This window comes from Thalassophryne amazonica, chromosome 11 (genome assembly GCF_902500255.1).
Source record: "Thalassophryne amazonica chromosome 11, fThaAma1.1, whole genome shotgun sequence".
In the NCBI taxonomy this organism is placed as follows: domain Eukaryota; kingdom Metazoa; phylum Chordata; class Actinopteri; order Batrachoidiformes; family Batrachoididae; genus Thalassophryne; species Thalassophryne amazonica.
The window spans coordinates 92,670,091-92,694,382 of NC_047113.1; positions in this window are offsets into that span (position 1 = coordinate 92,670,091).

The window sequence follows — 24,292 nt, forward strand, 5'->3', positions numbered from 1 at the left end:
TTAGTTTGTCTGGTGGAGTGAAGGACGGCGCGCTCTCCAGCGCCCAAATGGATCGAAGCCTCGGCGCTTCTGGACCCAGACTTACCGCCGAACACCCCCCAGGTGGATACGACAAACTGACTCTCTGATGTGTGCTGACAGCATGTGTCCCTCACCCGTCCTCCTTCACAGGCACGATGTGTCAAACCCTGGCGCTGTCCTCAGCGTCTCACAAACGAATGTCACAAGGTCGAGTTCCTGGCAATTCTGCTTGAATCACTCATGGCTTAAATGCAGAATGCCATCTCATTATCTGCTTCAGCTGAAAGTCTTTAAGTCTGCACGTGAGCATCATCCACAGGTGCTGCGAGTCATTAGGCCTGCACGTGAACATCCTCCACAAGTGCAGCTAATAATGCTGATGAGGGTGAAGGACTCTTCTGCCAGCACCTTCTCCACAGACAAAAACCAGTTTGCATACCACCTGGAGAGCAAAGAAAAAAAAACAACACAAAAATATCCAGCCATACCCCCCAACACACAACAATTAAGACAGACGTGCGGAGGAGTTCCGCGCGTCACGGTGGAGCCGCATGGCGCAAAGCAACGCCATGATGAAGCCTTCCGGGACATGTTGGGGCATGTCCAGCTCATGCACAATCACAAGCCACGTTGGAAATGATCTGGTTGTTTCAGCGGGGTCTGAGCATGTCGATCGGCGCAGTTGTGAGCCGTCCTTAAAGCGGCAGTAACACTCCTTAATCTGTATAATCCCCATAAAATCGTCCCTGAAAGCCATATTAATTTTCCGAACGGTGTTCACCTGGAGGTCTCTCACAGTTTCTGGAAAAAAAATTGATGCAGCAAAGCTCCAAATCGTTCAGACATTTATTCGCAATAAAAATTCGACGAGAGGGGCGGACCACTGCTCACACAAAGCCTGCTCACAGGCGGATGACGCAACCGACAGGCGTGAAAAAACTCACGCATGCGCACAAAGGTTCAAGCTTGGCTTATGCAATCACATGTGATTCAAATCCATATGGTTTTGAAAAAAATAAAAAGGTCCGATACTTTTCTCACAGACCTCGTATATTATTTTGGCTAAAATAATTGTATTTTATTTATAGGTTGCTTGTATTTTAAATATTTTAATAGTTATCTTGATGTTGCTTAGTTATCTATTTTGATGTGTGCTACCGTATTTCTTGGCCAGGTCAATCTTGCAAAAGAGGTCTCAATCCCATCATCAGAATCCTCACTGTCTGGTTCAGACTGATCCGTCTTGCTCCACAAAAAAAAACAAAAAAAAACAAAACTGAAGCGCTTTGCTTGCAGTTGCGTATGTTTGATTTTAATGTATGAGTACTGTCATGTGTAGCCCTTGCTGCACTCCTGCCTTTGTTTGTTTTTTTTTTTGTTTTTTTTTGTGTATGTGTTGCAGAAATACGCTCCTTCTGAAAATGGTAAAGCAAATGGCACTAAGGTGTTCTGTGCCCCCTCCCCAAAAGAAGTAGAAAATATTGCCATTTAAAGTCACAAGCAAACTTAAAACTTCTCATCTCATTTCAGCATTGAGAGTGAGACAGAGGGAGAGTGAGAGGGAGAGAGGGGGAGAGAGAGAGAGAGAGCTAGCGATGTTTCTGATCACCGATCACAACTGTTCACACGTGACTGTCCACTGCTGCTGGAACTTTTTCACACTGATGCTCACAGTCATGCGTCTGTAAACTGCCGCCTAGTTTTCACAAATCGAGGCACAGTTCGCTCTGAGAGATCACTGCAGATGACACAAAATATTATGTGAGGAGGTGATCCTTGATCGCTGCGTATTTGGAGCGTATCTGTGAGCAAATATGCAGCAATCAAGGATCACTTCCTCAAAACTTACGAACTGTCAGAATGAAAGGACCAGCAGGCTCTTCTATCTGCACAGGCTGGAGGGCAGCAAGCCCTTCAGAGTTTATGGACAGAATGCTGCACACTGGCTGGACTTTTTGTGCAGCAACTCTCTCCTCAGGTGCATGCATTGCTGGAACAACACCATGATCACGGACTGTCGTGCGCTGGCAGAGGAGGATGACAAATTCTTCCTGGCTGACCAGCACTCGCCCCATCACAGAAGCCCAACACCACACACCAGCTCCGCCCTGGGGGAGCTGCATCTCTCCGCTACAGCAGCGCTCACAAACCTGTACTGTACTGTACCTGTTCTGTACGGTGTGAAAACATTCAGCTGGTCGAACAAAATCAAACTAAATGCTAACGTTACAAAAACTAAGCAAACTATAAAAAAACCCATCAAGAACGAATTGAATGAATTGAGGTTTTCAGCAGCATTCGTTCAAATTTTTTAACAGTTTAAAAATCCTGATGAAGCACCAGCTGCAAGAACGAAGCTGCGCAAAGGTTAAATGCCTTACCATAAAACAAGTAAGTTGTTGCATTGTGTGCAGAGTAAGTCATCTGCACACAATGGATGTCTCCCTCCATCCATCCCTATTACCCCCCCTTGTCTCTCCACTCCCCTCACCCTGGCTTCCTCCCTGCCACCTTGAAGGCAGCGCGGTTTTTACTGCTGCAGCCTTCAATTCCCAAGCTGGGCGGCGCGGCCTTCATCCACTTTGCCTCAATTTGGATGACGGACTGCTTCAAGTTTAGAGCACATAAACAATGTCAAATGTATATGTGTTGTCTTTAATTTTGATGTGTGCCATTATTACAGAAAACAAGTAATTGTGGAGTAATCGTATCTTGTCTGAGGTAATTGAAGTGTAAATGTAATTGCCCTTTTAGGGATCAATAAAGTTGTCTGAAGTCTGATGCCATCTACTTTGTTTCACTTTCGGTCACCACAGCACATCTTTGCTTCCCCCTGGGGCCTTCCTGTGTGGTGGTCTTTGCATGTTTTCTCCATGTTTGAGTGGGTTCCCACATGATGCTCCTGCTTCCTCCCAGATCCACAGACATGCAGATTAGGTGAATTAGAAACAATAAAATTGACTGTTGGTGTGCACCGGGTTGAATGTGTTTGTCTGTTTTTATGTGGCCCTGCGATAGGCCGATGTCCTGTCCAGTGGTGGGTACAGCTAACCAAAAATGTAGCTTCGATAACTGGTAATCAGCTAACTGAAAAGTTATCTTTTTTAACGCCAAACCGATAAACCGCCTAAAAACTTATCGGAAGCTACAGATAACTGATAACTTTAAATTTTGCCTCCCATAATCTCTCAGCTACTAAGAAGCTGATTTTGAGTTTAAACACCGCCAAACCTTCTTTATAAAACCAATGGCAATCACAAACCCAAGCAGCCAATGAGCCAGCACTTGTTTTTGTGCACTCTGCCCCCTGCTGTAGAAGAACATCATTTATCCTGACAGGATACAGTGATCCCGTGATGAGGCAAAGGTCTTGAAATGGAAACCAGGTTTGAGTTATGGTTTTGCTTTAAAAATAAAAATATTCCGGATAGAATAACTACATTAATGTAAACTCTTAAAATGTACAAAGTGATATATAACACATATCTGTTAATTTTAAATAATGCACTAATTCTGGAGATTTGAACATTAACACACAGATGCCCAGAGGGGATTATGGGTAACTGCCGCCAAAACCATGACCCCTCGCTTGTGTGTCATGATTGGTGAGTTGGGCAAGGCGATGCATTCTCAGACTGCGTTAACCCTTGAACTCAGATGCAAATTGGATAACATCTTGGAGCAAATGCGCGCTTTGCAGGAGGAAGGTGAAGATTTCAGTGGCCGGGGAATTTTTCATAATTGGGATCTGGTTTGTTCATGTGAAGCTGGAAAAGTGTTTTCACTGCTCAACCACAAACACAGCAGGCTTATCACCCTCTCAAGGATAAAATGCCCATTGTTTTTCCTCCAGAAGAATCTCTACGGCCTTGGGAAGATTGGCTGCCTCCTTATCTCTCTTACCCTTATCTCTCTTACTCCACAGTACACAAGGACAGACAGCCTCACACATGGACAAAGACTAAAGCATGCTCCGCTTTCCCTCCTACCTCCCCTCCTGCTGCCCATCACACACCCCATCCCAGCCACCGCTCACACCACCCCTTCTCCCCTCTGGGGCTGCGCGGTTTTAGCTGCGGCAGGTCCCCATTCCCCCCAAGCTAGCGGAGGTGCGACTCCTGTTGCAGCGGCTACCACACACTCACATTGCCCCAATTTGGAAAATGGACTGTTTCAAGTTTAGTGCACATAAACAATGTCAAATGTATATGTGTTGTCTTAATTCTGATGTGTGCCATTATTACGGTAAACAAGTAATAATTGTGGATTAATTGCTGTATCTTGTCTGTGGAAATGTGAGTGTGGACGTAATCTTGTTGTTGCATTGTAATGACAATGACAATAAATCTCATCCATCCATCCATCAAAACTAAAACATATATCTGATATTTTCACTTTCATAAAACTTCAGACGTGACATTAATTTAAATAACTTGTACGAAATTAGTTTGGTTAAAATTCTAACCATAAGTTAAAACTCTATGCCTCTGGATGACTTGGGTGCTATTGCCAGCGTATTAGTATGAGGTCAAAAGAAATGAGTATTTTTTTTTTTTCTTTTATGACCAGTTCTCCTTTGCCTGCAGAGGAAAAAGCAGTTTATTCTGGAACCAGCACATTCGGTCCTCTGTTTGTAGAGGACCGAATTGCACATCTACTACATAAAACTACATCTGCAAGAATGTTAGCGGTCTAAAAATTACCAGGCCAAAACTTATCGGAAGATAATTGGTCCGATGATGGTTTTCAAAGTGTGTCATACATCACACTGACAAAGTGAGGAACCTTGGGGTCATTTTTGATCCTTCGTTGTCCTTTGGCCTCCACATTAGAAATATTACTAGGACTGCTTTCTTCCACCTGCGAAATATAGCGAAGATTCGTCCCATCCTGTCTATGGCTGATGCTGAGACCCTGATCCATGCATTTATCTCTTCTAGATTGGACTACTGCAATGTTCTATTTTCTGGTTTACCGCAGTCTAGTCATTAGGGGTCTCCAATTGGTTCAAAATGCTGCAGCCAGACTTTTGACACGAAGCAGAAAGTTCAACCACATTACACCCATTTTGGCATCCCTTCACTGGCTTCCTGTCCCAGTGAGATCAGATTTTAAGGTTCTGCTACTAACTTATAAAATTATTCATGGACTGGCACCTCCCTACCTAGCTGACCTAATTAAACCTTACGTACTGGCCCGAGCTTTACGTTCTCAGGGTGCAGGACTGTGTGGTTGTGTCAGTCTGATTGGTAAATTTATGATAGAAAATGCATGGTAAAGCTTCTTAATGCAGCGTTATATCAGCTCATCTTACTTGCAACAAAAAGCTAACCTAGACACCCTAAAATATGTCATGCTGAGAAAACGTTGCTTCAAGATAATTGTCTTATGCTAACAAACCTGCTCCTATTTTCCATCATGCATGTTTGTGTGTGTGTGTGTGTGTGTGTGTGTGTGTGTGTGTGTGTGTGTGTGTGTGTGTGTGTGTGTGTGTGTGTGTGTGTGTGTGTGTGTGAGAGAGAGAGAAAGAGAGAGAGAGACAGACAGAAAGACTGAAGCCAGTCACAGAGCGTTCTCTTATCGTGCCCGTTCTGTGGAATGATCTCCCTGCGTCAATAAAACAGTCACATTCTGTGGAGACTTTCAAGTCCAGACTTAAGACGCACTTACTGGTACAGTTTTGTTTTATGCTTTTTACTCTTTTAATTAATTTATTAGTAATTGGAGTGGGCTGCGGCCTCAACTTTACCTAAATTCTGGGTCTTTTAGTGAAGTTTAGGGCTAGTGGCCGGCGATCACCTTAGTATTGCTCTGTTTTTCTTGTTGTTTAATGCTGGCAAATTATACAGTATTTTTTTTGTCTTTCTGATACCTGATTCTGTTTTTTCTCTCTGTTTAAGGTGCAGCTCCATCCAGAGATGGGAGTTGTATTTGTGTTGGCGATCCTCCTGTCCTGTGCGCCAATAGCATTTCTTGTATATTCGTCCGTTAATTGTTCTGTAATTTATGTTTGTAGCATGGCCCAAGCAGAGGGTCACCCCTTTGAGTCTGGTCTGCTTGAGGTTTCTTCCTCAGAGGGAGTTTTTCCTTACCACTGTTGCTCTGGGGGTTGGTAAGGTTAGACCTTACCTGTGTGAAGTGCTTTGAGGCAACTCTGTTGTGATTTAGCGCTATATAAATGAAAATAAATTGAAAAATTGAAAGTTATCTGAAAAGCTAATCTTATAATGAAAACATTATCTTCAATAATTAGCGGAACTGTGCCCACCATTGGTCCTGTCCTGGGTGTACCCTGCCTCACACCCTATGACTGTTGGGATAGGCTCCAGGCCCCCTTTACCTCCAAGTAGAGTAGTAGTGTACAGAATGAACACACACACACACACACACACACACACACACACACACACACACACACACACACACACACACAGTGAAGAAAAAAATTATTTGATCCAGTGTGTCAATTTAGCATGTTTTCCCACCTACAAAGAATGGAGAGGTCTGTAATTGTTATCGTAGGTACACTTCAAGTGTGAGAGACAGAACTGAACAAAAAAAAAAGGGTCAGAAAATCAATGATTTTTAAATGACTAATTTGTATTTTACTGCATGAAATAAGTATTTGATCACCTACCAACTAGCAAGAATGCTGGCGAATGCTGGCGAATGCTGGCGAATGCTGGCTCTCACAGAACTGAGTTTTTCTTTAAGAAGCCCTCCTATTCTGCACTCTTTACCTGTATTAATTGCACCTGTTTGAACTTATCTGTATAAAAGAAACCTGTCCACACACTCAATCAATCATACTCCAACCAATCTTTATGATCAGACAAATAATATTGTGTACTTTTCAATGTGATTTTAAAATCTTGACTCCTCTGTAATTCTCCATTGACCTCTACCTGGCCACCTATTACAATTAAAGTGGCCCATCTGTTTTTTGACAAAAGTAATGTAAAAGGAGTATTTGTGCCGAATAATAGTGATTGTATTATCATTTGAAAGATCCCTCTGTAAATATTCTGTAATATCTGCTACTCTCCCTTTTTTACTTGGGGGGGTGGGGGTGCTATGACCTGAAAGGGGCGTAGATTAAAGCTGGAGAGTATCACTTTCAAACCTCAACTGGTGACTGGCTTGAGTCTCTCTCTCTCTCTCTCTCTCACACACACACACACACATACATGCATGATGGAAAGTAGGAGCAGGTTTGTTAGCATAAGACAATTATCTTGAAGGAACGTTTTCTCAGCATGACATATTTTAGGGTGTCTAGGTTAGCTTTTCTTGCAAGTAAGATGAGCTGATATAACGCTGCATTAAGAAGCTTTACCATGCATTTTCTATCATAAATTTACCAATCAGACTGACACAACCGCCACTGCAGGCCTCAGGAAGAAGTGGCACCCAGCCAAGTTTACTTAGAAAGCAACATCAGCCAAAAGACATGCAGACATTGTGGAGCATATGCCAGCATGCTGGAAGACGTCCCTGTCTAAATGCAAACCACCCAGATTTGTGAGGCCAAAGGCTATGAAAGAAAGTAATTAACTGTTCAGAAAGTGCTTCATCAGGAGGCAGATAAAAGCAATATTTCAAGCTAAAAAAAAAAAATAATAATAAAAAAATAAATAATATATGGAAAAATATAGAACAATCCAGTGGAAGGAACTCTGGAATATGGAGCCAAACTATGAGTTTCTTAACTTTCTGGAATCCATGAACATGCTGGTGTGTCTAAGTCTGTTTTTGTCATGTTGGTATTAATAGATCTGTGATGAAATGTCACAGAGACCTTTTTTGATTATTTCTTAAAACTACAAATTCCTGTGTGTAAAATGGATCTCTCCTCTAGATGATCTTTGACTTACAGACATTCCCAGAGGCCGAAGAATGACGTTATCTGTCTATCTATCTTCTGCAAGAGGCTCTACATTAGCTGCACCACCTATTAGCTGCGCCATCTTTTAGTGGCAGATCCTTGCCCAGATGCACAAGAAAAGGCTCATAAATTTTCAAAGAACAGGTATGTCAACTTGATTTTATTTCAGTCTTTTTTTGTTTGTTTGTTTGTTTTTGTTCAGACAAAGAAAATCAGTTTTCCATCAGTTTAAGTCTTTATAAGTCACTTTTTGTTTCTGTTCAGGTGCAGGTCTGTTGTATTGTTATGGTTCGAGGTATGAGTATCAGTTGTCTCCTTGTTACTCCCAGTTTGTAAGTATTTTTTATCTTCGCTCTCTGCAGTGTTGGGTATTTTTGTTTGTTTGTACACCTGGGTCCCTCACTGTTGTTCCCATCATCACCCATCATCTCAGTTTGTTGTATACAGTGTTTACTTTCGATAATTAAAGCACTTTTATTTTTGCACCTTATACAACGGAGTCCTGCCTGTCTGTTTTTGGAGTTCATATTGTCTTGGTCCTTGGCTGCTAAGCAGAACAACAGACATTGTTTTCCAAATATATTGTTTTGGAATGTTGCAGATTTCTGCTGTGTGATTCCCAACAGCTGGTGCTGCTGCACTGCACGCATTTTATTTTATTTCTTTAATTTATTGTATACTGTTAGAATATATATATATATATATATATATATATATATATATATATATATATATACACGAGGTCTGTCCGTAAAGTATCGTACCTTTTTATTTTTTTCAAAAACTATATGGATTTCATTCATATGTTTTTACGTCAGACATGCTTGAACCCTTGTGCGCATGCGTGAGTTTTTCCACGCCTGTCGGTGACGTCATTCGCCTGTGAGCACGTCTTGTGGAAGGAGTGGTCCCGCCCCCTCGTCGGATTTTCATTGTCTGGAAATGGCGGAATGAAAAGGACTTTTTTTCCATCAGAATTTTTTCAGAAGCTGTTAGAGACTGGCACCTGGAAACCATTCGAAAAATTTATCTGGCTTTCAGTGAAAATTTTATGGGCTTCACAGAGAATAAGGACTTTAACTACAGGTATAAGGAAAATTACTGATCCAGCCCTAACTATAAGCTTTAGCAAAAAGGAAAGTTTTAAGCTTAATCTTAAAAGTAGAGAGGGTGTCTGTCTCCCTAATCTGAATCAGGAGCTGGTTCCACAGGAGAGGAGCCTGAAAGCTGAAGGCTCTGCCTCCCATTCTACTCTTACAAACCCTAGGAACTACAAGTAAGCCTGTAGTCTGAGAGCAAAGCGCTCTATTGGGGTGATATGATACTATGAGGTCCCTAAGATAAGATGGGACCTGATTATTCAAAACCTTATAAGTAAGAAGAAGAATTTTAAATTCTATACTGGAATTAACAGGGAGCCAATGAAGAGAAGCCAATATGGGTGAAATATGCTCTCTCCTTCTAGTCCCTGTCAGTACTCTAGCTGCAGCATTTTGAATTAACTGAAGGCTTTTCAGGGAACTTTTAGGACAACCTGATAATGAATTACAATAGTCCAGCCTAGAAGAAATAAATGCATGAATTAGCTTTTCAGCATCACTCTGAGACAAGACCTTTCTAATTTTAGAGATATTGCGCAAATGCAAAAAAGCAGTCCTACATTTTTGCTTAATATGCGCATTGAAGGACATATCCTGATCAAAAATGACTCCAAGACTTCTCACAGTATTACTGGAGGTCAGGGTAATGCCATCCAGAGTAAGGATCTGGTTAGACACCATGTTTCTAAGATTTGTGGGGCCAAGTACAATAACTTCAGTTTTATCTGAATTTAAAAGCAGGAAATTAGAGGTCATCCATGTCTTTATGTCTGAAAGACATTCCTGCAGTTTAACTAATTGGTGTGTGTCCTCTGGCATCATGGATAGATAAAGCTGGGTATCATCTGCGTAACAATGAAAATTTAAGCAATGCTTTCTAATAATACTGCCTAAGGGAAGCATGTATAAAGTGAATAAAATCAGTCCTAGTGTTGTGTGGGCCGCTGAAGAGGAGGTACTGCTGGCCCACCACCACCAGAGGGCGCCCTGCCTGGAGTGCGGGCTCCAGGCACCAGAGGGCGCTGCCGCCTTACGAGAGCAGCCAGGGTGACAGCTGTCACCCATTACTGGACACAGCTGACTCCACTCAGCACGGAGGTATATCACCAGGACGGCGTCTCCACCTCAGTGCTGAGATATCGCCTTAAGATAGAGGTAACGATTCTCTGCTGTATTATTGCCTTTCTTATTGAGCATTGCAGGACAGCTGTCTACTCAAAGCCGTTGCTTCAGATAAGTACTCACCTTCCTGCAGTATTGTGACGTGAGGTGGAGACGGCTTCTCCCCTCTCTGTGTTACTGGGTGCAGCCGCATCCACACCTGTGTGTTTGTTCTCTTGCCAGCAGTACCGGATCCGACGAGCGGAGGCAGTGGCCACCTGGGAATTCGGGACTTGGCGGTTCCAGTACTTCCAGGGTTCGGTGGCAGAGGAAATCTGGGTGGTTCCGGTTCGACTTGGACGGACGTCTCCTACCTTCGAGCCTGCCCACACGACACCAGTGGAATTCGGCTTAACCCCAAATTGTCAATTGTTGTATTGGTTGTGCACGTTTCACAACAGTAAAACCTTGTTATTTACCTTCTCCATTGTCCGTTCATTTGCGCCCCCTGTTGTAGGTCCGTGTTCCTACACTTTCACAACAGGATATCTCGGCCAGCGTCATGGATCCCGAGGGGCGTCAACCGGCTGTTGAACGGCCAATGGAAGAACAGGGCGCGTCGGCGTCTTCGGGAGGGGTAATCGGTGAGTTGCAGCGGATCCTCACCGCTTTCACCACTCGGATGGATTTAATGACCGAGCAGAATGTTCTCCTAAACCGCAGGGTGGAGGCTCTCGCCGCACAAGTGGAAGCACGCCCTGCGGGCGCCGCTGCGGCTCTCCCTCCCGTGGATCCTGCGCGTGATAGTGACGTTCCACTGGTCGTTCAACGGCCCCTCCCTCCGTCCCCAGAAGCATACATAAGCCCTCTAGAACCGTACGGAGGCTGTGTGGAGACATGCGCGGATTTTTTGATGCAGTGTTCGCTCGTCTTCGCACAGCGTCCCGTGATGTACGCGACTGACGCTAGCAAAGTAGCTTATGTAATAAACCTGCTTCGTGGGGAGGCACGCGCTTGGGCTACAGCGCTCTGGGAGCAGAACTCACGGCTCCTTCATACATACGATGGGTTTGTGCGGGAGCTCAGAACGGTGTTCGATCACCCCAATAGAGGAGAGACCGCTTCAACCGTGCTACTGTCAATGAGACAGGGGCGTCGGAGCGCAGCTGCCTATGCAGTCGCCTTCCGCATCGCGGCGGCGAGATCCGGCTGGAATAGCACTGCCCTCCGCGCCGCCTTTGTAAACGGACTGTCACTGGTCCTAAAAGAGCACCTGGTGGCGAAGGACGAACCGCGGGACTTAGATGGGCTCATCGATCTAGTCATACGACTCGACAACCGGCTAGAAGAACGCCGTCGGGAACGAGGCGAAGGGCGTGGCCAGGCACGCGTCGTCCCTCTCCCTTCCGGTTCCGCCCAAGCTCCGCCCACCCCACGCTCCTCTGTTCCTGCGCTCCGTGCGCCTACGGCTCCCCCTGCTGACGAAGCTATGGACACGAGCAGGGCAACATTTAGGGCACCTGGAGCACAAAGGAGGCGGGCCTACGGAGCTTGTTTTGTTTGTGGCTCGAGTGAGCATCTTGCAAGCGACTGCCCCGAGCGGTTAAACTCCAACGCCCGCCCCTAGAGACTGGGCCAGGGGTGGGCCGAAACATTCACGTGGGACACACCCACATTGCCACACGACTCCCAGTCACGATCCTGTATGAGGATTCAACCCTGAAGGCCCCAGCACTGGTGGACACGGGCTCTGAGGGGAATCTGCTAGACAGTAGATGGGCCAGGGAGATAGGGCTCCCTCTGGTGGCTCTTACCTCGCCTGTACAGGTTCGGGCACTAGATGGCTCCCTACTCCCACCGATCACGCATAAGACACCACCAGTAACTCTGGTGGTGTCAGGTAACCACCGGGAGGTGATCGAGTTCTTTGTGACTCAAGCCACCTCCCGTGTGGTTCTGGGTTTTCCCTGGATGCTAAAGCACAATCCCCGGATCGATTGGCCGTCCGGGGTAGTGGTACAGTGGAGCGAGACCTGCCATCGGGAGTGTCTAGGTTCCTCGGTTCCTCCCGGCTCCCACGCTAAGGAGGAGGTCCGAGTCCCGCCCAATCTGAAGGCGGTGCTGGCGGAGTACCATGACCTTGCAGACGTGTTCAGCAAGGATCTGGCTCTCACGCTTCCTCCCCACCGCCCGTATGATTGTGCCATTGATTTGGTTCCAGGCAGTGAGTTCCCGTCCAGTAGACTGTACAACCTCTCACGGCCGGAACGCGAATCAATGGAGACCTACATCCGGGACTCATTAGCTGCCGGGTTGATCCGAAATTCCACCTCCCCGATGGGTGCTGGTTTCTTTTTTGTGGGTAAAAAAGATGGCGGGCTTCGTCCATGCATTGATTACAGGGGGTTGAACGAAATCACGGTTCGCAACCGATACCCGTTGCCCTTGTTGGATTCTGTGTTCACCCCCTTGCATGGAGCCAGAATCTTCACCAAGCTTGATCTTAGGAATGCGTATCATTTGGTTCGGATCCGGAAGGGAGACGAATGGAAGACGGCATTTAACACCCCGTTAGGTCATTTTGAGTACCTGGTCATGCCGTTCGGTCTCACTAATGCTCCCGCGACTTTCCAAGCATTGGTAAACGATGTCTTGCGGGACTTCGTGCACCGGTTCGTCTTCGTGTACCTAGACGATATACTCATCTTTTCCCCGGATCCTGAGTCTCATGTCCAGCATGTCCGTCAGGTCCTACAGCGGTTGTTGGAGAACCGTCTGTTTGTGAAGGGCGAGAAGTGTGAGTTCCACCGCACCTCTTTGTCCTTCTTGGGGTTCATCATCTCCTCTAACTCCGTCGCCCCTGATCCGGCCAAGGTTGCGGCGGTGAGAGATTGGCCCCAACCCACAAGCCGTAGGAAGCTGCAACAGTTCCTCGGCTTTGCTAATTTCTACAGGAGGTTTATTAAGGGCTACAGTCAGGTTGTTAGCCCCCTGACAGCCCTGACCTCACCAAAAGTCCCCTTCACCTGGTCGGATCGGTGCGAAGCCGCGTTCAAGGAGTTGAAACGGTGCTTCTCGTCTGCACCAGTTCTGGTGCAGCCCGACCCTAGCCGCAGTTAGTGGTTGAAGTGGACGCCTCGGACTCAGGGATAGGAGCGGTGCTCTCCCAGAGCGGGAAGACCGATAAGGTCCTTCACCCGTGTGCCTATTTTTCCCGCAGGTTGACCCCGGCCGAACGGAACTATGACGTCGGCAATCGAGAACTCCTTGCGGTGAAAGAGGCCCTCGAAGAGTGGAGACATCTGTTGGAAGGAACAGCCGTGCCGTTCATGGTTTTCACTGACCATCGGAACCTGGAGTACATCAGGACCGCCAAGCGGCTGAACCCCAGGCAAGCCCGCTGGTCACTGTTCTTTGGCCGTTTTGACTTCCGGATTACCTACCGTCCCGGGACCAAGAATCAAAGATCGGATGCATTGTCCCGGGTACACGAAGACAAAGTCAAAACGGAACCGTCGGATCCCCCGGATCCCATCATCCCGGAGTCCGCTATCGTGGCCGCCCTCACCTGGGACGTGGAGAAGACCGTCCGGGAGGCCCTGACCCGTGACCCGGACCCCGGCATCGGACCAAAGAACAGACTCTACGTCCCTCCGGAAGCCAGAGCGGCAGTGCTGGACTTCTGTCACGGGTCTAAGCTCTCCTGTCACCCTGGGGTGCAAAGGACCATGGCAGTCGTCCGGCAGCGCTTCTGGTGGGTGGGACTACATCCAGGCCTGTACCACCTGCGCCAGGGGCAAGGCCGACTAGAAGATAGATAGATTGATCATATTTAAGATCGAAGCATTAATTAATGGTAGAGCTTCCTTGAGCAGCCTGGTAGGAATGGAGTCTAATAGACATGTTGATGGTTTGGAGGAAGTGACTAATGAAAATAACTCAGAACAATCGGAGAGAAAGAGTCTAACCAAATACCAGCATTACTGAAAGCAGCTGAACATAAAGATATGTCTTTGGGATGGTTATGAATATTTTTTTCTCTAATAGTTAAAATTTTATTTGCAAAGAAAGTCATAAAGTCATTACTAGTTAAAGTTAAAGGAATACTCGGCTCAATAGAGCTCTGACTCTTTGTCAGCCTGGCTACAGTGCTAAAAAGAAACCTGGGGTTGTTCTTATTTTCTTCAATTAGTGATGAATAGTAAGATGTCCTAGCTTTTCGGAGGGCTTTTTTATAGAGCAACAGACTCTTTTTCCAGGCTAAATGAATATCTTCTAAATTAGTGAGATGCCATTTTCTCTCCAGCTTACGGGTTATCTGCTTTAAGCTGCGAGTTTGTGGGTTATACCACGGAGTCAGGCACTTCTGATTTAAGGCTCTCTTTTTCAGAGGAGCTACAGCATCCAAAGTTGTGCTCAATGAGGATGTAAAGCTATTGACGAGATAATCTATCTCACTTACAGAGTTTAGGTAGCTACTCTGCACTGTGTTGGTATATGGCATTGAAGAACATAACAAAGAGGGAATCATATCCTTAAACCTAGTTACAGCGCTTTCAGAAAGACTTCTACTGTAATGGAACTTATTCCCCACTGCTGGGTAGTCCATAAAGTAAATGTAAATGTTATTAAGAAATGATCAGACAAAAAGGGGTTTTCAGGGAATACTGTTAAGTCTTCAATTTCTATGCCATATGTCAGAACAAGATCTAAAGTGTGGTTAAAGTGGTGGGTGGGCTCATTTACATTTTGAGCAAAGCCAACTGAGTCTAATAATAGATTAAATGCAGTGTTGAGGCTGTCATTCTCAGCATCTATGTGGATGTTAAAATCACCCACTATAATTATCTTATCTGAGCTAAGCACTAAGTCAGACAAAAGGTCTGAAAAACACAAAGAAACTCACAGTAACGACCAGGTGGACGATAGATAATAACAAATAAAACTGGTTTTTGAGACTTCCAATTTGGATGGACAAGACTAAGAGTCAAGCTTTCAAATGAATTAAAGCTCTGTCTGGGTCTTTGATTAATTAATAAGCTGGAGTGGAAGATTGCTGCTAATCCTCCTCCTCAACCCATGCTTCGAGCAATCTGACAGTTAGTGTGACTCGGGGGTGTTGACTCATTTAAACTAACATAGTCATCCTGCTGTAACCAGGTTTCTGTAAGGCAGAATAAATCAATATGTTGATCAATTATTATATAATTTACTAACAGGGACTTAGAAGAGAGAGACCTAATATTTAATAAACCACATTTAACTGTTTTAGTCTATGGTGCAGTTGAAGGTGCTATATTATTTTTCTTTTTGAATTTTTATGCTTAAATATATTTTTACTGGTTATTGGTGGTCTGGGAGCAGGCACCAAAGACCAAAGAGTTCAATCTTTGTCTCATCAGACCAGAGAATTTTGTTTCTGATGGTCTGATAGTCCTTCACATGCATTTTGGCAAACTCCAGGTGGGCTGCCATGTGATTTTTATTAAGCAGTGGCCACTCTACCATGCAGGCATGATTGGTGGATTGCTGCAGAGATGGTTATCCTTCTAGAAGGTGCTCCTTGCTCCACAGAGGAATGCTGGAGCTCTGACAGAGAGACCATTGGGTTCATGGTCACCTCATTGACAAGGATGAGAGTCTGTTGACCTCAACTAAGGAGGTAGTCGGGTGCTGGAAAGACAACTTTAAGGAACTCCTGCACCAGACAGGAGTGCCCTCTACACTAGCTGGAAGCTGATGGGGGATCATCATCAATTTCCCTGGTGGAAGTCACTGAGACTGAGATAACTCCACAATGGCAAAGCCCAGATTGATGAGATACAGTATGTCCAGAAATGCTGAAGGTTCTGGGCATGGAGGGAGTGACTTGGACAAGATGTCTCTTCAACATTGCGTTGCATCTGGGACAGTGCCTAAGGAGTGACAGTTTGTGGACTTGGAAAAGGCGTATATTCGGGTACCCCAGGAGATACTGTAGGAAGTGCTGCGTGCGTATGGAGTGAAGGGGTCCCTTCTCAGGGTGTTCCAATCTCTGTACTCACAAAGCACGAGCTGTGTTCGGGTTCTCAGCAGTAAGTCAGACTCATTTCTGGTGGGGTTGGTCTCCAGCAGGGCTGCCCCTTGTCACCAATCCTGTTTATGATATTCATGGACAGGATTTCAAGGCGTAGTTGGGGGATGGATGGTCTTCAGATTGGTGGGCTCAGTGTCTCATCACTGCTTTTTGTAGATGATGTGATCCTGTTGGCTTCATTGACCTGTGACCTCCAGCATCAATGGATCATCTCACAGCTGAGTCTGAAGCAGTTGGGATGAGAATCAGCACCTCTGAATTAGAGGCCATGATTCTCAGCGGGAAACCGATTGCCTACTCTGTGTAGGGAATGAGGTCCTCACCCAAATGAAGGAGTTCAGGGACTTGTTCACAAGTGAGGGGCCAATGAAGCGTGAGATTGGCCGGAGAATTGGTGCAGCAGGGACAGTGTTGCATTCACTCTACTGTACTGTTGTGACAAAAAGGGAGCTGAGCCAAAAGGTGAAGCTCTCGATCTACTGGTCAACTTTTGTTCCTACTCTCCCCTATGGTCACCCTATGGTTATAAGGGTTAAGTCATAGCCAAAAGAACTAGATCACAGGTACAAGCAGTTGAAACGGGTTTCCTCTGGAGGGTGGCTAGTGTCTCCCGTAGTGATAAGGTGAGAAGCTTGGTCATCTGTGAGGAGCTTGGAGTAGAGCCGCTGCTACTTTGTGTTGAAAGGAGCCGGCTGAGGTGGTTTGGTCATCTGGTAAGGATGCTCCCTGGGAGCCTCCCTAGGGAGGAGACCCCAGGGAAGATCCAGGACTAGTTGGAGAAATTATATCTCCACACTGGCTTGTGAACACGGCGTTATCCCCCAGTCAGTGGTAGTGAATGTGCCCTGGAAAAGGGAAGTTTGGTTGTCCCCTGTTGGAGCTGTTGTCCCCACAACCCCATCCTGGATAAGCGGTTGAAGATGAGTGAGTGAGTAACAATCAGTTTTCCATATCCAAATGTTGCCTTGTCATGTCTGCTGTTTATTGCAGCAACTTGAGTCAGTTTCTGCTGCAAATACCAAAAAATGCTTCAAGCAATTGAGAATAAATAAACTCACGATGGAATTTAAATACTATTATATACATGTGTTTACCACGCTAACAAAGAGAAGAACAGCCAGACAGACCTCAGCTGAGCTGTCCACTCTAGGTAGGTTGTTTGCAGCTCATCTCTGTTGTTGCAGTAATGAAGCACAAATCCACTATGGGAGCATTCATTTCTTTCAAAGACAAAGACTTAGTTGGTGTTTGCCACAGGCTTCCAGACAGAGGTTCTGTGCATGTAAGCCTGAAGGGCAATGCATTGCTGGCAGGCTGAAAAAATGAGTGGCTTCACCTCAACCCTGATTCTCCACTGCTCAACATCTCATGCCCAACTGAGGGCTCAGCCTCGAGCAAACTCATTTGGCTGCACCTGGCTCCAGTCAGAAAGCTCCTTACTATTCAGCTCAGTGATCGACTCATGGCTATGGCAGGCTGTTCTGAAGGTACAAATAAATCAAAGAAACAGTATTCATTTATATTTCAGGGTTTTGGCTCAGAAGCATTTCTTTTGACTTCAATCTCTGGCTCCACTGTGGTGTCCTTTTATTATGCTCAGTCCATGACTGGGCTGCTGTAGTGCAGATGCTAGTTGAGTTGACCATTAAAGTTCTACACCAGACTACCCACACCTCTGTGCTGTCACTACGGCCCTTTGAATTTTCAAGTAATTTTTTTGCATTTGGCCAATCAAGCTTTTTGGTCCAATGTGAAGCATTCATAGCTCTGTTCATGTGACATGTATTACATTGGAAATCTGTGATTCAGGCTAATTTTTTCCAGTCAAGTTCAAAAGAGGAATTTTAATTATGACATCTTATGGCACATGTATCAATCAATCAATTTTTTCAATCAATCAATTTTTTTCTATAGCGCCAAATCACAACAAACAGTTGCCCCAAGGCGCTTTATATTGTAAGGCAAGGCCATACAATAATTATGTAAAACCCCAACGGTCAAAACGACCCCCTGTGAGCAAGCACTTGGCTACAGTGGGAAGGAAAAACTCCCTTTTAACAGGAAGAAACCTCCAGCAGAACCAGGCTCAGGGAGGGGCAGTCTTCTGCTGGGACTGGTTGGGGCTGAGGGAGAGTAACCATATTCATTACAGCTATGGGAGTGTCAGAATATTTTTTATGAACTTTGCTTGATTTTTAAATTTCCCCAAAACTGCCTGTTTTCATATTGTAATTTGACCATGTGGGCAGTTAACCATGATTTTCATAATTTTGCCCTGTGTTATACAACCCCTGGCAAAAATTATGGAATCACCAGCCTCGGAGGATGTTCATTCAGTTGTTTAATTTTGTAGAAAAAAAAGCAGATCACAGACATGACACAAACTAAAGTCATTTCAAATGGCAACTTTCTGGCTTTAAGAAACACTATAAGAAATCAAGAAAAAAAGATTGTAGCAGTCAGTAACGGTTACTTTTTTAGACCAAGCAGAGGAAAAAAATATGGAATCACTCAATTCTGAGGAAAAAATTATGGAATCACCCTGTAAATTTTCATCCCCAAAAACTAACACCTGCATCATATCAGATCTGCTCGTTAGTCTGCATCTAAAAAGGAGTGAACACACTTTGGAGAGCTGTTGCACCAAGTGGACTGACATGAATCATGGCTCCAACACGAGAGATGTCAACTGAAACAAAGGAGAGGATTATCAAACTCTTAAAAGAGAGTAAATCATCATGCAATGTTGCAAAAGATGTTGATTATTCACAGTCAGCTGTGTCTAAACTCTGGACCAAATACAAACAACATGGGAAGGTTGTTAAAGGCAAACATACTGGTAGACCAAGGAAGACATCAAAGCGTCAAGACAGAAAACGTAAAACAATATGTCTCAAAAATCGAAAAATGCACAACAAAACAAATGAGGAACGAATGGGAGGAAACTGGAGTCAACGTCTGTGACCGAACTGTAAGAAACCGCCTAAAGGAAATGGGATTTACATACAGAAAAGCTAAACGAAAGCCATCATTAACACCTAAACAGAAAAAAAAACAAGGTTACAATGGGCTAAAGAAAAGCATTTGTGGACTGTGGATGACTGGATGAAAGTCATATTCAGTGATGAATCTCGAATCTGCATTGGGCAAGGTGATGATGCTGGAACTTTTGTTTGGTGCCGTTCCAATGAGATTTATAATGATGACTGCCTGAAGAGAACATGTAAATTTCCACAGTCATTGATGATATGGGGCTGCATGTAAGATAAAGGCACTGGGGAGATGGCTGTCATTACATCATCAATAAATGCACAAGTTTACGTTGATATTTTGGACAATTGAAAGGATGTTTGGGGATGTTTCAAGATGATAATGCATCTTGCCATAGAGCAAAAACTGTGAAAACATTCCTTGTAAAAAGACACATAGGGTCAATGTCATGGCATAGGGTCAGTGTCAACGAGTAGATCTGATTTGATGCAGGTGTTAGTTTTTGGGGATGAAAATTTACAGGGTGATTCCATAATTTTTTCCTCAGAATTGAGTGATTCCATATTTTTTTCCTCTGCTTGGTCTAAAAAAGTAACCGTTACTGACTGCCACAATGTTTTTTTCTTGATTTCTTATAGTGTTTCTTAAAGCCAGAAAGTTGTCATTTGAAATGGCTTTAGTTTTGTGTCATGTCTGTGATCTGCTTTTTTTCTACAAAATTAAACAACTGAATGAACATCCTCCGAGGCCGGTGATTCCATAATTTTTGCCAGGGGTTGTATATCTGGAGATGAGCTGACAAAATATGGTGCTGCTCCTGAGCTTCCTTCTGGAGTTATACATTTATTTTATTTTATTTTTTAATGAGCTGTCATGCTATTGTTGGCATACATATCCATCATGCATCATCCATTGGTTGTAGCACAGCAAGCAGCTCATTCCACAATTCCCCATCCTTGGCCAAGTCCTGTAACTCTTTCTAGGGGATCCTAAGCCATCTGAGAAATATAATCTTTCCAGTGTGTTCTATGTATTACATATCAAACAAAAGATTCATTTCAGTAAGAGGAGCATCATGTCCTTTCACAGCTCAATAAATAAAAATGAAGATAAACAAAGTTAAGGTTCTTCTTTTTTTTTTTTGGGGGGGGGGGGGGGGGGATTGGCAAAAACAAGCCAAAACATTAAAAAGTAAAGTAAGTAAAATATTTTCATTACTGTGCCACATTAACATTTTTGTTTCAAGATGTTGATTTATCAAAGCTCATCTGCTTGCTGATGATGCGATCAGACAAGTACCACCATATTTCAGTGATATCGCAGCAAGAAAACAACAGTGACCATTTTTACTATGATAGCGAGGTGTAAGTACGGACCGAGTGTTTGATATTCCTGTACAGACCGAGCAAGCGAGGTTAATAAATCTTTTATTATATGCCTACTACGTATATATATATATATATATATATATATATATATATATATATATATATATATATATATGTATATATATACGAGGACTGTTAGAAAACTATCCAACCTTTTTATTTTTTGCAAAAACCATATGGATTTGAATCACGTGTGATTGCATCAGCCAAGCTTGAACCTTCGTGCGCATGCGTGAGTTTTTTCACGCCTATCGGTTGCATCATTCGCCTGTGAGCAGGCTTTGTGTGAGCAGTGGTCCACCCCTCTCATCGGATTTTTATTGCGAATAAATGTCTGAATGATTTGGAGCTTTGCTGCATCAAATTTTTCCAGAAACTGTGAGAGACCTCCAGGTGGACATCATTCGGAAAATTCAGATGGCTTTCAGGGACGATTTTATGGGGATTACACAGATTAAGCTGTGCTCCAGCCGGTTTAAAGACTGCCCACAGCGTCTGAGAGCGTGGCGCACTCCGAGCGCCGATTGACAGGCTGACACCCCGCTGAAACAACCAGATCATTTCCAACGTGAAGGATTTGTTGATCCGGGACGTCGTCTGACTTCCACAAAAATGGCAGAAGATGTGGACATCAAGACTTTTTCAGCACATTCCACTGTTACAGGAATTTTTTTCATGGAAAGAGAAGTGGAGGGATGTGCCACGGAGCCGCTCATGGCGCGGGACAAAAGCACCTCCATGTTGGTCTCACAGGACGGCTTTCAGATGGCTTTCGGTGGCTTTTCAGTCGTGTGACTATCCGAGAAATTGTGCATGAGCTGGACATGCCAGAACATGTCCTGTGAGGCTTCATCACGGCGTTGCTTTGCGCCATGCGGCTCCACCGCGACACGTGGAATTCCCCCGCACGTCTGTCTCAATGTGCCGAAAAAGTGCAGATGTCCATGTCTTCAACAATTCCTGTGGAAGTCAGACGACGTCCCGGATCAACACAGCGTCCAGTGTGGAAATGAACGGCACATTCCACTGTTACAGGAGTTTTTGTCATGGAAAGAGGAGCGGAGGAGAATTCTGTGCGTCGCGGTGGAGCCGCATGGCGCAAAGCAATGCTGTGATGAAGCCTCACAGGACATGTTCTGGCATGTCCAGCTCATGCACAATTTCTCGGATAGTCACACGACTGAAAAGCCACCGAAACCAGTGAGACCAACATGGAGGTGCTTTTGTCCCGCACCATGAGCGGCTCCGTGGCGCATCCCTCCGCTTCTCTTTCCATGAAAAAATCTCCTGTAACAGTAGAATGTGCCGAAAAAGTCTTGATGTCCACGTCTTCTGCCATTTTTGTGGAAGTCAGACGACGTCCCGGATCAACAAAGCTTTCACGTTGGAAATGATCTGGTTGTTTCAGCGGGGTGTCAGCCTGTCGATCGGCGCTCGGAGTGCGCCGCGCTCTTAGACGCTGTGGGCGGTCTTTAAACCGTCTGGAGCACTCCTTAATCTGTGTAATCCCCATAAAATCGTCCCTGAAAGCCATCTGAATTTTCCGAATGGTGTCCACCTGGAGGTCTCTCACAGTTTCTGGAAAAATTTGATGCAGCAAAGCTCCAAATCGTTCAGACTTTATTCGCAATAAAAATCCGACGAGAGGGGTGGACCACTGCTCACTCAAAGCCTGCTCACAGGCGAATGATGCAACCGACAGGCGTGAAAAAACTCACGCATGCGCACGAAGGTTCAAGCTTGGCTGATGCAATCACACGTGATTCAAATCCATATGGTTTTTGCAAAAAATAAAAAGGTCGGATACTTTTCTAACAGACCTTGTATATATATATATATATATATATATATATATATGTATATATAAAAACACGTGAGCTTATGGTATTGCCCGAATATGAAAGTTACTGACAGTTTTGGGCTCATCCTAGACCTGTCTGGTTCACTACTGTCAAGAACTTGCTAACAGATGGTCATTAGCTGGTAAGCTTTCAATCTGTGTGTTTTTTTTTCTGATGCTGTTTAAATAGTTATAGCATATGTTCATGTCTGACTTGGTCTTTCTAATAGTGTTTTTTTTTCCTTTCTGGTTTGTAATGAATGTGATATATGTTCCGGACTGATTGTCATGGTAACTAGTCTTATATGGGAAAATATCAGACTGGAAATCAGCCAATTAGAGCATGCATAGCATCGGAGCCATATAATAAACTTGCATATCGAGCACAATTTCCATGATTTCAGCAAATAGTTAGTCTGTCATGCTGATACAAACTGCAGTATTTAATATGCATTAGAAAATTATGACTTCAAAAGGAAGCTCTGCAACACAATCACAAATTTCTGAAAAAAATCATTATGAGACTCCCACAACTGCTAAATGTGGTTACCACATACATATTCCCTAACATGTCATACATAACAGGGACAGTTCATGAATTGTTCATCAAGCAGACTGAGTGAAAATTTCTGAACGAGTGCATCGCATTTTTACCTGTTTTCAGCTATTTTCAGAGACTGATGGGAGAAAATGTTAAGAAAATAAATGTTTTATTCCATTTTTTAACTTCAACTGCAAAAATTTTCCCTCGTCAAAGATTTCAAAGGCATCACATGGCATATCAAAGGAACTATGAATGTCAGAAGTCCCAGCAGAAGGCTTATTTGGCCAAATGGACAAAATTGCTTAAAATTTCAAAAGTATTGCTGATACAAACCTAAAATGTGGCATTTCTCTGTAAATTTGACACAAGAGCACTTGTGAATTTTTCAGTGGGCTCCGAGAGGGTTAAGGGCCTTTCACACTGCACACATTCAGGCCATGAAACATGTCGTGGATCACTCTAAAACCATTATTTTCAATGAGAAGTGTCTGTCTAAAAAACAAGCATATGTGGTGGTCCGCCAGGCGCGTGCGTTGATGCTTGTCATCAGGCGCTGTGGTCAAAGTTCAAGGCAATCCAACATTCACCACTGCACCACTGCATTTAATTCTGTTGGACATATGACGTGGAACTGTTTCGCCATGACAACATATGAAACATGAATCTCACCTCCAAGAGCATTTCGCAGCGCAGTGCGCCAGGAGCCAGGACCACACAGCTTGTGGTGGAATGCTGGAAACGACACCGTGAATAAATCCCATGTGATAATCCAACCACAAATCACGATGTAGAGTTGCATTGCAGGGGTGAGGGAAATTAAAGTTTCCTCGAAAGGCTGCGTTTGACGAATGGGAAAAGCTCACTGCAAACGTTTAAGCAAAGGTGTCCTTTGACTCTCAGCAAAGGTTCACTGCACGTGCCCACACACACAGCGAGGTTTAATTGGCAGTAAAATTGTCCAGTGACAGCTGAGCACATGCCACGCACGCGCGATTGCGCACATGTAGCGACTTATGTAACCACACGCACACTGAGAGGTCATTTCCAGTTAGCCTGGGAAAAAGAGGGCAAGCGAAGGAGTGACTGAATGGTAGTGGGTGACCGCATGGATAGACACATGGTCCATACGTTGGTTGTTCTTTGATGTCCAGTACAGGTCCTGTGCAAAGGAAGGAACACAGCGCTCCTGTCCCGTGTTTTACAGCTAGACACCTGGAGATTGGAGAGTTTTCAGTGCCTTTTATGGCCATCTGACAGCAGTCTATGTCATCTACATGCGCTGTAGATGCGATCTGACAGGCGTGGACGAGGCAGTCTGTCTGTGTTCTGACAGGGGTGACCATGCC